Below are 14,564 nucleotides of genomic sequence, written 5' to 3'. Positions count from 1 at the left end.
TGGCCAAAAGACAGAAGTAAAGGTAGGAAGGAAATAATATTCTATTTTCAGTAAATACTTGATTAGGTGTATACGGTTTTGTCTGCTTTTGGCTTGGTAGAAGTCTTTTAAAATGTTTGAGAGTTCCATTTCTGGTTATCCTTAAGTTCACACAAAAATTGTTTTGTATTTTGACAGTTACATGTTAAGATTCACAGAAGTCTATATAAATTTTACTTTATATAAAAATCATTAAAAATCTCCCAAAGCCCAGAATCTATGTTTGCTCATGTATCCTTTTAACAGGGTTTTTTTTTTTTTTTTTTTTTTTTTTTGGTTTTTGGGCCACACCCGTTTGACGCTCAGGGGTTACTCCTGGCTATGTGCTCAGAAATCGCCCCTGGCTTGGGGGGGACCATATGGGACGCCGGGGGATCGAACCTCGGTCCTTCCTTGGCTAGCGCTTGCAAGGCAGACACCTTACCTCCAGCGCCACCTACCCGGCCCGCTTAACAGGGTATGTTTAGATTTTTTTTTTTTTTGGTTTTTTGGGCCACACCCATTTGATGTTCAGGGGTTACTCCTGGCTAAGCACTCAGAAATTGCCCCTGGCTTGGGGGGGCCATATGGGATGCCTGGGGAATCGAACCTCGATCTTTCCCTGGCTAGCACTTGCAAGGCAAACACCTTACCTCTAGCATCACCTCACCAGCCCCAGTATGTTTAGATTTTATAATGTGAATTCTCACGTCACATTTCTCTAAACCTTCTCACCAGTTCTTTGATTCAGAAGTTAGGAAGTGGGTAAATGTAAGTGTATTCATTCTCTTGGTTATCTCCACATAAAGGACCTAGAGAGTCTAACACTTGGCTGATAAGCATTCTACTGACCAGTCTGCCCCACTCCTATATATCTTTTCCCCTTACTTTTGTTTTTTTTGGGTTTTTTTATGTCTGTTTTCTTTTCACTCTAAGAAATTGTGATAATTCACTATATCTATAGTATTTTAAAAAGTTTAAAAAAAATTGGCCATTGTTAATACTGTAAGGTGCATACAGTGGTATGATGTTGGGTCCACTTGGAATGCACTGAGGTACTGGTACCTTAACCCAGGGCAGTACACAATACAAGGTGTGTAACACTTGAGCACAATCATGGACCTAAAAAATTATTTATGTGTTTTCATCTCCAAGGATGGAAGGAACTGAAGTAAAAGTCACAATTTCATTCTAGAATAAAGACCAAGAGTAGTATCATCTTTATTGTCACCAATAAAAAATATGTTGAATTCAGGGCCAGAATGATAAAACAATGGTTAGGGAGCTTGCATGCTACACAGCCAATCTGAGTTAGACCTCCCATACCCCATATAGGTCCACCATTACCAACAGGAATGATGAGTACAGAGCCAGGAGATCATTACATATGCTCACATTTTATCAACATATGCATAGTGAAAGCTTGGTGAACAGGCACATGCAAACCAACCTGCTAATAGATTACCATAAAACCAGGAAGTTCAAAATAAAAGCCTATCTTCCTCCAAAACCTGACTTCGTTATATTACACCAGTGATACTACCATTTATCCAGGAGCTCAAACTAAAAACAAACAAAAAACCCTAAAAATCTTAACTTCTATCTCTTCCCAACATTTCCCTCTTCCCAACATTTCCCTTTCCCCATATCCATTATCCAACTGAGTTATTTCTTTTTGTTTGTTTGTTTGTTTGTTTGGGCCACACCCAGTGGCGCTCAGGGGTTACTCTGGACTATCTGCTCAGAAATAGCTCCTGGCAGGCATGGAGAACCATATGGGACACCTTAAGTTCTGGGTCGGCTGCTTGCAAGGCAAATGCCACTGTGCTATCTCTCCGGCCCCTGGGTCATTTCTTAAATCTTATCAATTTCACTGCAGAAATAATTCCTATTCCCAAAGTTGGGGCTGGAGAGATAGCACAGTAGTAGGGTGTTTGCCTTGCACGCAGCCAATTCAGGAGGAATGATGGTTTGAATCCTGGCATCCCATATGGTCACCCATGTCTGCCAGGAGTGATTTCTGAACACAGAGCTGGGGGTGACCCCTGAGCGTTGCCAGGTGTGACCCCCAAAAAAACAAAACAAAACAAAAAGTCAACAGAATAGTTGGTGTTGAGGGCCCTCAGAAACATGGTTGACGGCAGAGCCCTAGCACTAAACTATAGGCAACCTTAAATGGGCATTCCACCCCATCCACACTGCTTAGGAGCTCACTCATACACCCAAAAAAAGGGAATAAAAAAAATTTCATAACATTTGTATACTGTAGTCTTTCCTTAATTGCAATAATTTGTTTTATTCTTGCAAAATAAAATGAGTTCTTTTCTTTTGTCATGGCATTTTTGCATATTTCCTCTACCCAGAATGCCCTTCCTTTATCAATGCAAATATCTACTCTAATCTCTCCAAGTGGAATTAAATGCTTCCTCCTCCTTGCTCTCACTGTGTATGTAGGCCACTTGTTATTATAATTATTTGCCTTTCCCACTAGACTGAGAATCCCCAGAAGGACACTCACTGTGCTAACGTCACCTTGTAGCCTGCTACTGAGGCAGTACAATGCAGATAGCAGATGCTTAATACATGTTTGAAAAAGAAATAAGTGAATATAGTATGATTTAGATAAAATGGTCGCAGAGGAGCCGGAGCAGTGGCGCTAGAGGTAAGGCGTCTGTCTGCCTTGCAAGTGCTAGCCTAGGACGGACCACAATTCGATCCCTGGCGTCCCATACGGTCCCCCCAAGCCAGGAGCAATTTCTGAGCGCAGAGCCTGGAGTAACCCCTGAGCGTCAACAGGTGTGGCTCAAAAACAAAAAAATAAACAAAAAAAAAAAAATGGTCTGGGGCCGGCGAGGTGGCGCTAGAGGTTAGGTGTCTGCCTTACAAGTGCTAGCCAAGGAAAGGACCACGGTTCGATCCCCCGGCGTCCCATATGGTCCCCCCAAGCCAGGGGCAATTTCTGAGCTCGTAGCCAGGAGTAACCCCTGAGCATCAAAAGGGTGTGGCCGGAAAAACAACAACAAAAAAAATGGTCTAAGAATTTTAACTTATCCTTTTCCTCGGTTCGATAACCATTAAATGATCTTTTTTAAAGTACAACAAAGTTTATGGTCTCAGACAAACTACTAACAAAACCCCTGCCTCAGATTCCTAAGATGTTCAAGCCCTGAAACTATGTACAGTTCCCCTAAGCCAGGGGTCTCAAACTCAATTTACCTGGAGGCAAAGTCAGGGTGATCCTTGAGTGCAAAGTCAATAGTAAGTCTTGAACATTGGGGTTGTGACTATTTGTTTTTGTTTTTGATTTTGGGCCACACTCGGCGGTGCTCAGGGGTTACTCCTGGCTGTCTGCTCAGAAATAGCTCCTGGCAGGCAAGGGGGACCATATGGGACACCGGGATTTGAACCAACCACCTTTGGTTCTGGATCAGCTGCTTGCAAGGCAAACGCTGCTGTGCTATCTCTCCGGGCCCGGGGTTGTGACTCTTAACAACTAAAACAAAACAAAACAAAAAAAGATTCCTCTAGGGCAGGGCCACAAAATGTTGTACAAAGGGCCACAAGTTTGAGACCCCTGCCCTAAGCAATGTCAGGCAAAGAATGATCCCTGAACACCAAGATGGAAGTTGCCCCTTAGCACCACTGTGTGTAGCCTAACACACACACACACACACACACACACACACACACACACAATCTATGTGGTTCCGTGAGACCACCAAAAGAACACAACTGGTGGGTATGTCCTCAAAACAAATAACAACAACAACAACAAAACCTGACACATAATGACTCAGAAAGTTTTAGCTATTAAGTTTTTAATACCTTGACACTAAGAAGTGAATGAACTAAACCAATAGTTTTCTAGTTCATGAAAAAGACTATTTTTCTTCAATGTACATTAAATAAAATGGCTTCTGGTTTATCTGTCAGACTCCTCTTGAGTTTCCCCAAGATTACTCAGTTCTGTTAAAACTGGAGTTTACTTGCAAAGTTGAGAAATGGATTCCGAAGAGTCCATCAAGCCTTTTGAGAAGGCTTTCAAAAAGAGTAAGATGTAATACTTTACCTTGGTGGGTCTACCTTGGTGTAGTAGGTAAGATGTTTGCCTTATAAGTGGCCTATTTGAGATATATGGTTTTCCAAGTGCTGCCAGGAGTAATTCCTAAATGCAGGGCAAAGAGTAACCTCTGAGCACAGTAGGTGTGACCCAAAAAAACTAAAGCAAACAAAACAAAAACAAAAATATTACCTTAATTCTCTCGGAAAAAGTAACACTTTAAGTAAAGATAGCACAATTTATTCAAGAGAATGGGATACTAGAAAAGAGATATTTAAAAGTCACTAATTAGTTTGGGACATGATTGTGTACTTAAAAAGTTTGGGTAGGGACAGGGAGAGATAGTACAAGAGTTAAAGCACTTGCCCTGTAGGCCACAGATCCTGGCTGGATTCCTAGTATGGCATATGCCCTCCACACCCCCAGTACTAGAGGGGAGGATCCCTAAGTACAGAGCCAGTACCGAGCACCTCAGATGTGGATCAAAACAAACCAAAAATCATTTTTAAATAATTTTTAATGTTAAAACTTTTTTTTTGTTTTTTTTTTGTTTTGTTTTGTTTTTTTTGTTTGTTTTTGGGTCACACCCAGCAGCGCTCAGGGGTTACTCCTGGCTCCAGGCTCAGAAATTGCTCCTGGCAGGCACAGAGGACCATATGGGATGCCAGGATTCGAACCACCGACCTTCTGCATGAAAGGCAAACGCCTTACTTTCATGCTATCTCTCCGGCCCACCCCCCAAAAAAACATTTTTAAATGTTAAAATTTTCTGAGATTAAATATCTTAATCAGGGACAGAAACAAGTAGGGCATTTGCCTAGTTGCTACATGGCCCACTCGGGGAAACCAAGGCTCAATCCCTGGCATCCCATATGGTCCAAGCACCAACAGAAGTAAATCCTGAGTGTAGAGCCAGGCGAAACTCCTCAGTGGCCAAAAACAAGCAAACAGACAAAATTAAGTAAACCATCTCTCACACTCACACACACACTCACACACACACACACACACACACACACACACACACACACACACACACACACACACACACGGCAGCACACATGCCTAGCACTTGAAAAGTGAAGTTCAACTTCAGCCACCACATGCCTCCATGCACCCTCGAGATCAGCACTGTACCACCAGACCAAGTAACAAACAGTACTCTACAGTCAGACCCACACTGCTAAGCATTATTAAAGTATTCCCCAAGCTGAGAACCACTGGGTAACGTGGTATTTAAAAAAAAAAAAAAACCTTCTGAGGGCTAGAGAGATCAGCAATAGGGTGGATGGACTCCTGTTTGACTCCCAGCAGCCCATATGGTCTGAGAGCTTGCCAGGAATGATTTCTGAGCGCATAGCCAAGAGTAACCCCTGAGCACCACCAGGTGTGCCCCACCCACCAAAAAAAAAACCTTTCTGGGGCCAGAGCAAAATCACAGCAGATGGGGTTTTTGTCTTGCAAATGGCTGACCTGGGTTCAATCCTTGGCATTCCATATGGTCCCCTGAATTGGCTAAGTGTGATTTCTGAGTACAGAGCCAGGAGTAAACCCCGAGTGCCACTGGGTGTGGCCCAAAACCAAAACAAAAAATTCCACACATTTTATTTTGGATAATGTAATATGAATCAGAAATTTAAATAATGACTATGCAGGCTAGGTAATAATAAAATGTATTTATATAACCTGTCTATACACTAAAGGCATCAAAGGAATAAAATAAATATAATAGACTGCCAGTAAGATAAATTCCTATGGATTATTTACATGCAGATAAATTGAAAGTGACTATCATTATCTAATAATTCCTCCCAGGAGATGAGCAGATACTTCTTGAAGAAAACATACGGATGGCCAGGAGGTGTATGAAAGTGTTCATCTGGGTACAGATAGCACAGCTGTAGGACATTTGCCTTGCATGCAGCCAACCCAGGATGGGCCCAGCATCCCATATAATCCCCAGTGCCTACCAGGGGCGATTTCTGAGCACAGAGTCAGGAGTAACCCGAGTGCCGCCAGGTGTGACTCAAAAACAAAAAAAAGAAAGAAAGAAAAGAAAAGTGTTCATCACCACTATCAAAGAAATATAGGTCAATGAACAATAACAAATCCATCATCTCAAAGTGTGAGAATGAAACATATCAAGAAGACTGGAAACAACCAGTACTGGTGGGGTATGATTAAAAAGGAACCTTCAGGGCCCGGAGAGATAGCACAGCGGCATTTGCCTTGCAAGCAGCCGATCTAGGACCAAAGGTGGTTGGTTCGAATCCCGGTGTCCCATATGGTCCCCCGTGCCTGCCAGGAGCTATTTCTGAGCAAACAGCCAGGAGTAACCCCTGAGCACTGCCGGGTGTGACCCAAAAAAAAAAAAAAAAAAAAAAAGGAACCTTCATTCTTTGTTGGTGGGAGTGCCATCTTGATATAGCTTCTATTGACAGCAATTTAGAAATTTCTCAAAGAAAGTGGAGAGAGTCAAAGTGATAGGTAGGGCATTTGCCTTGTACATAGTTAACTTGGGTTCAATCCCTGACACTCCATATGGTCCCCAGTACCACCAGAAGTAAACCCTGAGCACCAGCAGACAACAGCTGTGGTCCAAAAAGAACAGAACTTCCATATGACTCAACAATTCTACTTCTTGACATCTACCCCAAGAACACAGAAACACTAACTCAAAAGATATTAGCAAACCTGTTTCTTACAGTCCTAAGTATAAGAGTCAGGATATGAAGGCAACCCAAATGTCCATGACATATAAATGGATAAAGAATCTGTGGTATGTATATACAATGGAATATTATGTAGTTCCAAGGAAAGAAGAAATTTTGCAGTTTGCTATAACTTATGTAGAATTAGAGGGCTGGGCCCGGAGAGATAGCACAGCGGTGTTTGCCTTGCAAGCAGCCGATCCAGGACCTAAGGTGGTTGGTTCGAATCTCGGTGTCCCATATGGTCCCCCGTGCCTGCCAGGAGCTATTTCTGAGCAGACAGCCAGAAGTAACCCCTGCGCACTGCCGGGTGTGGCCCAAAAACCCAAAAAAAAAAAAAAAAAAAAAGAATTAGAGGGCTGATCATTTTAAGCAAAGTAAGTCAGAGAGAGCAGAAAAAATACTAAATGATCTTATTCAATGAGGTATATAAACAAACAAAACAAATAGTGTCAATAATGACAAATCCTTGGCTTTAATTACAAAACTAAGGTTATCAAGCAGTAGGAGCGATAGAGGAAAGAGGAGAACTAGAACTGATAGAGGATATGTGAGCTATCTTGAAAAGTTTAGTGTTAGTGAAGATGCAGTAATTTGTACATCAAAACCATAGGGAACATCAATGTAACTATATTACTTATACTATAAAAAAAGTTTAACTTAGGGGATGAGTAATAAAACAGCAGGTGGCAGACCCAGATTCAATCCCCAGGAATCCATATGGCCCCGAGTCTGCCAGAAATAATTTCTGAGCACAGAGCCAGGAGTAACCCGAGAGCTTCCAGGTATGGCCCAAAAACAAAACAAATTTTTTAAATTTAAATATTCATTTCTTACAAGCTCACAGAATCTTTTAGAGGCTCACTCTGATCCATAATATATTTTCAACTGGGACAAGAGAGACAGTACAGGGGTCAAAGCACATGTCTTGCACAGAGCCAGCCCGTTCTCAAAATATCACTGGGTGCAGCCCCGGGTAATCCCTGGCACTGCAGAGACCAAGCAACACCACTTCCTTGGCCCATCACACTGAAGTGCCAGCTTGGTTGGCAGAAAATTGCTGAGTCCTATGGGGCCGTCTCTGCTCTGCTTGGAAGAGAAAAAAATCCTTTCCCTGCAAATCTGTAAATGTCAGAAATAAAAGAACAACTAAGTTTTCAAAGGTGAACCAATACAGACCTGAGAAGCTATGAGAGTATCATCAGGCTGAGGGCTATTTGCCTTCACAGAAGTGAGGTACATCATGGTGTCCCAGGAGCTAGAAGTAGCCTAACTACAGGCTAATTTATTTAAAAAAAATCATTTATTCTTGAAAGGTTATGTAACATTCTCAGTGCCAGAGACATTCAGCAACCATCTTGTTAAACCCCTTTTTTCCCTGTTTTGTGTGGAGGGGGTAGGGGACAGAGGCTTGGTTCAAACTTAGCAGTGCTCAGGGCATACTCCTGACTCTATACTCAGGGGCCACTCCTGATGGGGCTCAAAGGATCATACAGAGTGCTAGAAACTGAACCCAGATTGGCTGCATGCAAGGTAAGTACCTTATCCTGCAGTATTCTTATAATAAACAGCCTTCTAAATATTTTTCATTAAGAGACTTTTTTAATTTTTAATTTACCTAAACTGAGTAACATCTATGTATCTGCTTTATCTTAAAATTCCTTTCTGTGGGGCCAGAGAGGTAGCGTGGAGGTAAGGCATTTACCTTTTATGCAGGTCAGTGGTTTGAATCTCAGCATTCCATATGGTCCCCAATGCCTGCCAGGGGCTATTTCTGAGCGTGGAGTCAGGAGTAACCCCTGAGCGCTGTCGGGTGTGACCCAAAAACCAAAAAAAAAAAAAAAAAAAAAAAAAAATCCTTACTGTACTTAAATGTACTAAAAAAACAGTTCTCTGGGAAATAACTTCCATAAAAACCTCTACACTAGGGGCCAGAGAGATAGCATGGAGGTAAGGCGTTTACCTTTCATGCAGAAGGTCATTGGTTCAAATCCCAGCATCCCATATGGTCCCCCGAGCCTGCAAAAAGCGATTTCTGAGCCTGGAGTCAGGAGTAACCCCTGAGAGTTGCCGGGTGGAACCAAAAACCAAAAAAAAAAAGCAATAACAACAACAAAAACAAAAACTTCTGCACTATCTACAATATGGCCCTAGCCTAGAACCAAATTCCAACTAATCCTTCTGCTCATAAACAAATCTTGTGCCTTCCTTATATTTGTTCCCTGCCATTTCAAAAACAGGAATGGTTCTAATGCCTATTTAATACATTAAATTAAATGTAAATGAAATTAAATGTTAAATACATTTTTGAGACTTGGACCCCGACTAGTCAAATAAACTCCCTCTTGCATCTTGAAAAATAAACTTTTTATCGAAATCACCGTGAGATGCAGTTACAAAGTTGTTCAAGATTGAGTTTCAGTCATACACTGTGCAACACCCTTCACCAGTGCAGATTTCCTGCCACCAATGTCCCCAGTTTCACTCCTGCTCTCCCCGCTGCTCTCTACCCTGCCTGTCTCAGTTGCATGCTCCCACCCCTCCCCTCTCCTTTCCCTCACACACACATATTGTGGGTTTTTTATATTGTTACTGAAGGAGGATTGTGCATATCACTTTATCTCCTTTAAGTACGCAATTCTTGTCCAAAGTGACCATTTCCAACTATCATTGTCAAAGCGGTCCCTTCTCTTTCCTAACTGAACTCCCTCACTTTTTATGACAAGTTTCCTACAATGGGCAAGTCTTTCTGGTACTCATCTCTCTCTATTGTTTTCAATATTAATACCATATTTTTTAAGATCCCACAAATGAATATGGTCATTCTATGTCTATCCCTCTCTCATTTTGTTCAGCATAATACTCTCTAGATCTAGCCATGTAGAAACAAATCTCATGACTTCATTTTTCCTAATAGCTGCATAGTATTCCATTTTGTAGATGTACCATGGTTTCTTTAATCCACTCAGCTGTTCTTGGGCACTTTGTTTCCAGATTCTGGAAATTGTGAATAATGTTGCAATGAACATAGCAATCAAGGGCTGTTCTGCTTTGTGTTTTTGCCCCCCACCCTAATTTTAACACTCCTATTAAAACATTCTTGTTTTAATACTATCCCCTTCAGATTCCAAATCAAGTTCCTTCAAGCACTTCCTAATCACTCTAGTTAACCCTAAATTCCTGTCATACTTACTGTCACTTTCATGGCAATTAACAAATGTTACTTAGAATCCTTTACCTGACAGTTAATATAGGACCCCCAAATCTGAAGCTGTTCTGTTTATGTGTGTCCTACTGCAATCCCAACTGTTTTTTTTTAATTAAATCTAGGAATAAGTACTTAGTAAAAGCAAAAAAATTAATCAGGAGGGAAGATTAAACAAAGGTTAGAAGTAAAAAGTTGGTTTTTCATTTATTAAAATGTTCTTTAATATTGTTTGTTTTAGATTATGAAGATTTTAAAGAATTAGGAAAAGTAAGATATTGCATATCATTTAACATAGCAGTCCCACATCTACTTCAAGAATCCATCCATGGGGCCGGCGAGGTGGCGCTAGAGGTAAGGTGTCTGCCTTACAAGCGTTAGCCAAGGAAAGGACCACGGTTCGATCCCCCGGCGTCCCATATGGTTCCCCCAAGCCAGGGGCAATTTCTGAGCGCGTAGCCAGGAGTAACCCCTGAGCATCTAACGGGTGTGGCAAAAAAAAAAAAAAAAAAGAATCCATCCTAAGCAATCAATATGACCAGTATATTAAGATGTATGTACATGAATGATAATCACAGTATAATTTATAAGCAAAAACTAGAAGAAACAGAAATTCATTAACATAAAATTAGACAAATTGGGAGCTGGTGAGATGATGGTACTGCCAGTCCTATGTAGCTACTTTAAAATATTTTGTGTTTTATAACTAAAATCCAACTACAAACATGTTTGTAACCACGTTGCTTAAATAAAGATATTAATAGAACTGCAATAAGGCATTTGCCTTGCATGCAGCCAACCTGGGAAGAACCCAGTTTGACTCCTGACATCCCACATGGTCTCCCAGCCTGCTAAGGACAATTTCTGAGTGCAGAGCTAGGAGTGACCCCAGTGCAGCTGGTGTGGCCCAAAAATCTATCAATCAATCAAGTTTTAAAAAGTATTTTGGGGGGGGCCGGGAAGGTGGCGCTACAGGTTAGGTGTCTGCCTTGCAAGCGGATGGACCGCAGTTCGATCCCCCGGTGTCCCATATGGTCCCCCCAAGCCAGGGGTGATTTCTGAGCGCATAGCCAGGAGTAACCCCTGAGCGTCAAATGGGTGTGGCCCAAAAACCAAAAAAAGAAAAAAAAGTATTTTAGGGGCCAGAGCGGTGGCGCTAAAGGTAAAGTGTCTCTGCCTTGCAAGTGCTAGCCTAGGACAAACCACGGTTCAATTCCCCCGGCATCCCATATAGTTATCCCCAAGGCAGGAGCAATTTCTGAGCATATAGCCAAGAGTAACCCGTGAGCATCAACGGGTGTGGCCCAAAAACAAAAAAGTGTTTTAGTGCCATAAAATTTTTTACCTTTTTTTTTTTTTTTTTTTTGGTTTTTAGGCCACTCCCGGCGGTGCTCAGGGGTTGCTCCTGGCTGTCTGCTCAGAAATAGCTACTGGCAGGCACAGGGGACCATATGGGACACCAGGATTCGAACTGACCACCTTTGGTCCTGGATCAACTGCTTGCAAGGCAAACGCCGCTATGCTATCTCTCCGGGCCCAATTTTTTACATTTTAATTTCACTTTTTTCATTATTTTGAAATCAGAAAAAGCAAATACTTTATTAAGAATAAAAACCCAGGGCTTTGTCCTGGAGAGATAGCACAGCGGCATTTGCCTTGCAAGCAGCCGATCCAGGACCAAAGGTGGTTGGTTCGAATCCTGGTGTCCCATATGGTCCCCCGTGCCTGCCAGGAGCTATTTCTGAGCAGACAGCCAGGAGTAACCCCTGAGCACCGCCGGGTGTGGCCCAAAAAAAAAAAAAAAAAAAAAAAGAAACCCAGGGCGGGAGGGAGGGAGGGGAGGGAGGGGGGGGAGGAAGGGAGGGAGGGAGGAAGGAAGGAAGGAAGGAAGGAAGGAAGGAAGGAAGGAAGGAAGGAAGGAAGGAAGGAAGGAAGGAAGGAAGGAAGGAAGGAAGGAAGGAAGGAAGGAAAACTATTGTAGAATCTGAAATTTCACCCAAAGAAACCCAGGGCGGGGGGGGGGGAGGGGGAGGGAGGGGAGGGAGGGGGAGGGAGGGAGGGAGGGAGGGAAAGGGAGGGAGGGAAAGGGAGGGAGGGAGAGGGAGGGAGGGAGGGAGAGGGAGGGAGGGAGGGAGGGAGGGAGGGAGGGAGGGAGGGAGGAAGGAAGGAAGGAAGGAAGGAAGGAAGGAAGGAAGGAAGGAAGGAAGGAAGGAAGGAAGGAAGGAAGGAAGGAAGGAAGGAAGGAAGGAAGGAAGGAAGGAAGGAAGGAAGGAAAACTCTATTGTAGAATCTGAAATTTCACCCAAGTCTGTTTTTGGAGATGCCACATGCAGCAGTGCTCAGGGGCTTCTATTGAGAGTTAAGAAAACTTACTGTGCCAGGAATCCTACATGCCAAGCATGTATCCATAACATTGAACTACCTCTCTAGACCCCACACAATACTTTTTAAGGATCTAGGTACCTGGCTCTGTGCTCAGAAATCACTTCTGGAAGGCTCGAGTGAGCATATGAGATGCCAAGGATCAAACCCAGGTCGGCAGCATACAAGGCAAACGCCCTACCGCTGTGCTATACTCTGGTCTAGATACTCCTTGTTTTACTCACATTTGTTATTTACCAGCACTTAAGTGTTGGAGCTAGAGAGATATAGTACAGAGCATAGGGCATATGCTTTGCATGCCGTCAATCAGGTTTGATCCCTGGCATCCCATATGGTCCCCCAAGCACTACCAGGAGTAATTCCTGAGTGCAGAGCCAGGAGTAACCCCTGAGCATCATTGGTGTGACCCCAAAATAAACAACTGAAAGAATTAAAAAGAAGTCATGTATAGGCCCATCACCTACACAGAGGATGTTTCCATAAATAGTGACAGGATGGCAGTGTCAAGTCAATTTAATATTCAAAATATGGGTACACGCAGCGGCGTTGCGAGCAGCAGGAACAGCAACAGCAGGAGCAGAGGCGGCGGCAGCAGTTGAGCTCGGGGCCAGCAGTTGGGGTCGAGTCAGTGCTTTTGCGCGAGCTGGAATCAACAGGGCGTTTGCCTTGCACGCAGTCAACCCGGGTCGGAGCCCGGTTCAATTCCCGGCATTCCATATGGTCCCCCGAGTCTGCCAGGAGTAACCCCTGAGAGCCGCTGGGTGTGACCCCAAAACAAAAACAAACAAACAAACGGCAGATAATTTGGACTTCGAGACAGGAGATGCAGGGGCCTCAGTCACCTTCCCGATGCAGTGCTCAGCATTACGTAAGAAGGGCTTTGTGGTGCTAACAGGCGACCATGTTAAGATTGTGGAGATGCGGGCCGGGAAGGTGGTGCTAGAGGTAAGGTGTCTGCCTTGCAAGCGCTAGCGTAGGATGGACTGCGGTTAGATCCCCCGGTGTCCCATATGGTCCCCCCAAGCCAGGGGCGATTTCTGAGCACATAGCCAGGAGTAACCCTAAGCGTCAAACGGGTGTGGCCCAAAAACCAAAAAAAAAAAAAAAAAAAAAAAAAGATTGTGGAGATGCGGGCCCGGAGAGATAGCACAGCGTTTGCCTTGCAAGCAGCTGATCCAGGACCAAAAGGTGGTTGGTTCGAATCCCGGTGTCCCATATTGTCCCCCGTGCCTGCCAGGAGCTATTTCTGAGCAGACAGCCAGGAGTAACCCCTGAGCACCGCCGGGTGTGGCCCAAAAACCAAAAATAAATAAATAAATAAATAAATAAATAAATAAATAAATAAATAAATAAATAAAGATTGTGGAGATGTCTACCTCCAAGACGGGCAAGCATGGCCACGCCAAGGTCCACCTGGTTGGTACTGACATCTTTACTGGGAAGAAATGTGAAGATATCTGCCCATCAACTCATAATATGGATGTCCCCAACATCAAAAGGAAGGATTTCCAGCTGAGTGGCATCCAGGATGGGTATCTCTCACTGCTCCAGGACAGTGGGGAAGTGCGAGAGGACCTTCGCCTGCCTGAGGGAGACCTTGGCAAGGAAAGTGAACAGAAGTACGACTGTGGAGAAGAGATCCTGATCCTGATCATGCACTCCGATCATGTTGGAGGAGGCAGCTGTTGCCATCAAAGCTATGGCAAAATAACTGGCTCCCAGGATGGCGGTGGTGATGGCAGCAGTGATCCTTGAGCCTGCAGAGCTCTAGCCCAGCCTTTATTAGAGGTCTTATTTTGGTTTTCCCCCATCTCCTCCCCCAAATTTGCAGAGCCCCTACTCTTCATCTTGCTCCCCTGGTCAAAAGTGAGCAAGCCATGGCCTTGGCAAAGCTGTCCTCCTCTTCTTCCCTCACACTACAGCCCTGGTGGGGGTAAGGGGTGGGTACTGCTTGTGGTTTGATATTTTGTTTTTTATTTTATTTTGTTTATTTTTAATTCAATCTGAAATCAGAAAGCTGCGGATTCTGGCAAGTGGTCCTTGTAACCTTTCCTCAACTCATCCCTAGTCTGGCCTCTTGTCCCCATAGTCCTTTAATCCCCAGCACAACCCCATAGATTGAGGACTAGCCCTCTGCCCTGCCTATGTCTCTCCCCAAATCCCTTTAGATGGTGAGGGAAAAGAGGAG

The 14,564-nt window shown here is 43.6% G+C and overlaps 1 protein-coding gene and 1 pseudogene across 1 annotated transcript in view; one reads left to right on the top strand and one right to left on the bottom strand.

Annotated features, from left to right (window-relative positions):
• The window catches only part of SPOP (speckle type BTB/POZ protein), a 107,557-nt gene that overhangs the window by 70,746 nt on the left and 22,247 nt on the right, over positions 1-14,564 (bottom strand). The gene's annotated exons all lie outside the window — the stretch shown is intronic.
• Positions 13,745-14,103, top strand: LOC126019999 (eukaryotic translation initiation factor 5A-1-like; annotated as a pseudogene).

The sequence above is a fragment of the Suncus etruscus genome, chromosome 1 (assembly GCF_024139225.1).
Source record: "Suncus etruscus isolate mSunEtr1 chromosome 1, mSunEtr1.pri.cur, whole genome shotgun sequence".
NCBI lineage: Eukaryota > Metazoa > Chordata > Mammalia > Eulipotyphla > Soricidae > Suncus > Suncus etruscus.
This window is presented reverse-complemented; position numbering and strand designations above follow the sequence as displayed.